Here is a 6,579-nt window from a genome sequence, read left to right on the forward strand (position 1 = left end):
CTCAGTTGCTTTTTAAACAGTGTAGCTTTTCCAGTAGCTAACTACGTTTTGCAGCAAGTAGCGGTGTAGCGCGAGCAAAAGCTACATTGCGTTTTGTCGAGCCTGCGCGAATCAGCGCGATGCAAGGATATTCTTCTTGTTAGATTACAAACTCATTTTTTGCCATTACCGCCACCTGTTGTTTAATCACGCATCTTGCGGCTAACGGTTCACTGACGTACAGAAGTGGGTTGACACACCCATATTATCCATGATGGAGCAAGACATGGCGGCAGATTTGGAGGATGGAGAAACAACTAACGTTAATTACCCATGGCCTTATTTGTCCAAGTTCATGTCTCTCAAAGAAACGACAAGTAAAGGTTACACTTTTTGTAACAGTCTGAGATATTTGAGTGTTGTGTATAATAAAACAATACTCTTTGAAATCATAATTGTATTGCATTGTTTTAAACACTAAATATTTTACTTAAAACATTCCTCAGACACTTATTCAGTTATTTATAATATACGTTGTTCAAAAAAATCTAAAGTAGTTTCAATGTAGCTAGCTACTTTTTGATAGTAACTTGTAGTGTAGCTAACTAATTTTCCAAAAGGGTAGCTTGACTGTAGTTTAACTACTTTAACTCACGAGTAGCTTGTAGCTTGTCAAACTACAGTTTCAGAGTAGCTTCCCCAACACTGTGGGTAACTAAGAGCTTCCATCACTTCTGTTTCAGTCTTGTGCTTCTCTAGATGTCTGGCAAGTTTGGACTGAGGTTTTTGGCATACGTAACAGTAGTTTTTCCCAGTATCATCTGCTTTGTCTTCTGTTACTTCACCTGTCGTTTCATCAGTTGTTTCATCTGTGGTTTTTGTTCTAGTATGAGTTTCTTCAGTGTTCATTGAGAGAGGACCCTGGGACAAGCAAGAAACAAACACAGAACTTGCATCCGAGTCGGATTCAGAGTCGCTCCTCTGTTTCTCCTAAAAAATAAAAAATATTTATACAATATTCTGTATAATAAAAAAGAAATGGTATTTATAAATGTAAATCTGACACACCTGAGGCAGACAGTACTTATGCCACACACCAGAACAAGCTGCAAGACAAGAGACAGTTAATATAAAATCAATATTTCTGCACCAAAACCATAACTTTGGGCTTTTTACAGTACCAGAATCATAATATAGCATTTTTTTTTATATAAATTATCATTATCCACTGAATAATCTTTATTAAACAATTATGTTTTAATTTTAGAAGTTAATTCAAAATGGATTTAAAGTGGAAAAACTTGGACTGACTGCACATAATTTCTTAGCCTTTTTTTGACAGTCAACTGACAAGATCCTTGGCCATATGGTACCTCAGTGACATCTCATGAACTGCCAATATTGACTTGTTTTTGGTTCATCTGATGGATCTTTTTCATACACAGTGATGACACATTTCACCAGTTATTAAAGGGATAGTTCACCTAAAAATTAAACTTCTGTCATTAACCACTTAACCCCATGTTGTTCCAAACCCGCAAGACCATCGTTTGTCTTCAGAACACAAATTAAGATATGTTTGATGGAATCCGAGAGCTCTCTGATCCTCCATAGATGGCAAGGGTCCTTACACGATCAAGGCTCAGAAACGTAGCAAAGACATCGTTAAAATAATCCATGTGACATCAGAGGCTCAACCCTTATTTTACAAAACTACAAGAATACTTTTTGTGTGCAAAGAAAACAAAAATAACAACTGTATTCAACAATTCGTCTCTTCCATGTCACCCTATAGCGCCATTTTGGAGAGTATCCACTGAACGTAAACAGCGCCACGTGGATAATGACAGAATTTTCATTTTTGGGTGAACTAACCCTTTAACACCTAGTACCACAGTACATTGTACAGTGTAGTCACCCCTTCAAACTTGCAGCCCTTATTTAAATTCAGTTCAATCAATCTGTGCTCAACGCATCATAAGGCAAAGCAAAAACATGGTTTTATAAATTCTGGCAAAAAAATTTAAAACAATAAACATAAAATGACTGAAATTACACAATTATAAGCATCCAAGGGCCACATTACAGAAGCGTCCTAATTCTAGAATCCTGTATTATCTGTGTAGTGACCACGGTGATTTCAGTTAGGATCTCATTTAGGACAAAACCTATAATAGAGCAGCATTTCCTAAATGCATTAACTGCACATCCCACTGTCTCTTAAGTGGTGAATTCTTCCATTTAAGAATTGACCTATCGGTAAGCCCCTTCCCTTGAATGCAGACTAGCCAATGGCAGTCAAGTATCAGTTGCACAGGAAGCGAAACTCGGACATCTTTAGATTTCAGCGCCATAGAGAAACACTGGAAGATCTGAAGCTCGCATCGGTTTTATGGGGTTTGTGCATCCAAAAATGGAAAAATTATGTGCCTGGGGTACTTGTAACACTGATTCCAGGTATGCTGGGAGGATGGGCAATAAAATTTATTTTTATTATATTTCCTGAATCCAAACAAAACAGAGCAAAATGTCCCTAAGCATTCAACCCCAATACAAATGAAGATGAAAATTAAGTTGTCATACTCTCATTAAATTACAATTTTCATCTGCTCAAGCAGAACATTAAATGTTATCTTGTGCTTTAGCAAGGTATCTCTGGCTAAAACTAGCTAACGTTAAAGTTAGTGAGTCAAAGCCAAATAGCGGACTGTTCTCGCGTCTTGTACAGTGTAGGTCAAAAACACATAAACGAAGGTCTACATTTCAGTACCTCTTCATATTAAACTGGTTAAATGTACATTAATTTAATCGTACCCTGCGATACATGAACAGTGTTGATCTGGGATATTGTCATTCTTCAATCGTGATGACCGTAATATCAAACTTCTCTGCTTGCATTGTGATCTGTAAACCCTCGCTTCCAAATTAATACCCACAATATTTATTTTAAAATATTTTATATATCCCTCCATGGCATATTTAAGTATCACTTGAATGGTGGTCCTTCTGTGTCCAAAATTTATCAAAAAGATATAGGGACAAGGTTTTCACACTGACAGCTGGCATTGCAAGACAGTTAGCAACTCCGTTTCTTTGTCTGAGGGAGCAACCGTAACTAAGGGGGGTGGCTTACGGATAGGTCTATTATGGAGACCACAGTGGTCTTCGAAACGTTCCATATGTAGCTTGTTCTCTGATATACATGGTCAGCTGAGAGATCTAATATTGACAGGAATGTGCCTTTCCAAACCATGATTGGAAATAATTGGCGGGATTTAACATTTGCAGACTCTAATCAAAGTGTCTCAAATCTCAACAATGATAAAGGTGATAGTACAGGCACAGTGTATACATTAACGTTAATGTGTTTTTTTTTTTTAAACAACAATATAATAGGTAGATATGTACATTTTGACAAATCAAGTTAACAGATTGAGTATTACAAGCACAGCTTCAAAAATGAGCTCATACTGACCTTTACATCTGACACCGATCCACTTGAAAGATGACATCCCCAATCCCATGCATACTCTGCACTTGTCCAGGCATGACACAGTTGTATGAACTAAGTCATGATTGTCACACTATTTAGTGGCAGGGAAGAAGAGTGGGTTAAAAAATGTTAATTTACCTTTGAATTTTAAACAAACATGTACAAAAAGGAAATACTAAGAAACTTTTAGCATTGAAACTGTCCACAATATATTATGTTGTTAGTTCAACTAAGAGCTTGACTATCAGTGACTGACTATCTGTCAAAGTTTCCATATCCACTTTCAATTTTTTAGATGTAAAATGAAAACATGAATTTTCTAAATTATTATTTGTTTATTTATTCAAATTTACATCAAAGGCGTCATGAACTGAGAAATCAAAATTATGTTGTGACATAAGAAGTTATTGTACTGTAAAAAACATCCTATAAGTTTCAGAACTCAAAACTTTGTCGTTATTCTAAAAACAGTTGTACTGAAGGCAGTCTGCCAAAACAACAGCTTGTGGGATGTTCCTCTCTGTGATGTAACACTAGCTGCGTTTACATGGACCCTAATAATCTGATCGTAATAGGACTAGAAGCACAATCGCAATAAAAAAGTCACATGTAAACACGTCAATCGGATTGAATTGGCCAGATCTGATTAAAATTTTGATTGGATTGTAATGGGTGGTTTATTCCTTTTATAATCTGAACGAAAGGACATGTAAACACTTGATCGGATTGAAAACTGAAACTGGAAAGTACTGTGCATGTGCAGTGACGTAAAAATAGCATAATGACGTATGACGCGTGCAACGAGCTGTTCTTTCTGCTGAATAAAGGTATCATAAATGAGTGTCCAGTCATTCTAAAACGCTGCATTCACTCAGCGTATGTGAACTGGAGCAGGACAACGTCCCACCAGTCCTTGTTTAAGACTCTCATCCACAGACGACTGCTTTTAGGCAAGGGAAGGGGCACTTTTACTGCTTTCTAAAGCAAGCATCACTGCACACTGCGCATATCAAAAGATTAAATCCAATCAGAAGCTTGTGACATAAACGCTCACATCAACCCGATCACTTTATTTAGCGTTCATGTAAACACTACGTTCAGATTCGTCAATCAGAATTAATTCATTCCGATGGAAGCAAAAAGTGTCAATGTAAACGTAGCTACTGTTGATAAGTGTTGTCAAAAGCACTGACAGCGATACCATTTGTTACTGCAATTTTAAAAATGTCCAGTTCCCGCTAAGATTTGAGTGCTGTTGAGCAGATTCTTAAACACTCCTGATTGGTCATAGTGTTCACGCACGCAACAGATATGACTGTGATTGGCTACAATGATCATCGCTTCCCCTCTTCACCGAATGCTCACACAGAAACACTCGTCACACGTCTATCAGTGGATCTGTGTGCGTCAGTGGATCCCTAATACAGTTTATCTGCACAGTGACGGACCTGCTGATAGATGTGGCTTTCAAACAATTGCATGTGTTTCTGTATGAAATGGACATTTTTTAAATTTCAGTACCAAATGGTATCGCGGTCGGTACTTTTGACAACACTAGTGTGGATAAGCACTGCCTCCACAGAAGATCAATGCCTGCTTCTACATCACTACCTGTTTAGCCCCTCCCACCAATTTGCACATGTAGTGTTTACGAGAGAGGCGAACACACGCAAGTCTACGCAGACACCAAAACTTTATTTGATGAATTTTATTTTTAATGAAGATTACCGACGACATTGGTAAGAACCCAATCCTTTGTTTACTTAATTTTACCGCGGATTCGTTTACAAACAAGGCACAATTCAATGCATTTTTTTTTTTTTGAAAGATTGAAACTAAAAGATGATGCTGTGCGACTATATTGGATCTGACAGTAATGTCTCAACACAAGTGTGAGTAAGTTTTTTTTATTACATGCTCAATATTGCTTTGTCTGTTATTAAAGATAGTTTGAGATGTATGGAGTTATTTATGTGTTTTTGACCTAAATCACAGCAGCATCCATCTGTGAGGAATGTAGGCTGTCAAACATACACAACTGTTAGCCAATCACAGCAGTGGGTCTTTACTTCTGAGTCTACAATCCTCCACACCTATTCAAACAATGTTCTGATGAGGGGGGGTCAAAACACGACAAAAAAAAGAAAAAAAGAAAAAAGCCTATTACTTCTAAATTATGATGCTTTTTGATGTAAAAATCTTGATAACATAAGTAGACCTCAGAGAACTGTACAAAATAAAAAACAGAGCCAATTAATGACCCCTTTAAAACTAAACAAAATGCAGTTCTGATTCTTTGGACAACGAATTCAAGGACTTTTAGGTCTTTTTAAAGCTTTTATATATTAGCATCATTCTCTCACATAACAAACTGCATCTCTCATATGCTACACATATGGTGTAGCCTAGCATTTCAATACAGTGTCCTGGCAAACCATTCCTGTCCTCGTAATGCAGTATGTTTTCTGGTTCACAGCGTGTAACTCTACTCAAGTCTCTACATTAGCTTTCTATTTCACAGATATAAAGTAAGCACACTCAACCAAAATGACACAATACCTGTTCTGAACTTGCCTCTGGCAGAAGTACTGAAATCTCAGCAACGGCATCTGTGTTCATCTGTAAAAGAGACAATGAATGTACATAAATACTGTTGTCAAATAATTGCACAAGCTAAAGAAAAAAAATGCTATTATTCTGAATCTTAAAAAGTACTGTGATACAGATTTTTGGTCATACCACCCAGCACTAACAGAGACCCTTCTTTATAACATCACTGTTAAAATATGAAGCACTGCATTAAAAAAGTGGCCGTTTGAAAAGTGTTGTTTTACGCCTGACATCTTCTGCCTTTTCCTGGTACAGAACTTAACCACGCAAATCTATAATGACCAAGCATTTTTTATATCACTGACGAGCAGGGATCCAATCTGCAGCATTTTGCTACCATTATTTCTGCCGGTGTGAATAAATTTTGGTGCCCCACCACTGCGTTTTTCAACTCAGAAGCGCTGGCATTTCTGTTGCATAAGAGAAACATCAAACGGCAAACGAAACAAAAGCGCAACAACACTGCGTTATATCTGAATTGCGCAGTGCAGAGCGTT

The sequence above is a fragment of the Barbus barbus genome, assembly GCF_936440315.1.
Source record: "Barbus barbus genome assembly, chromosome: 49".
NCBI classification, from domain to species: Eukaryota; Metazoa; Chordata; class Actinopteri; order Cypriniformes; family Cyprinidae; genus Barbus; species Barbus barbus.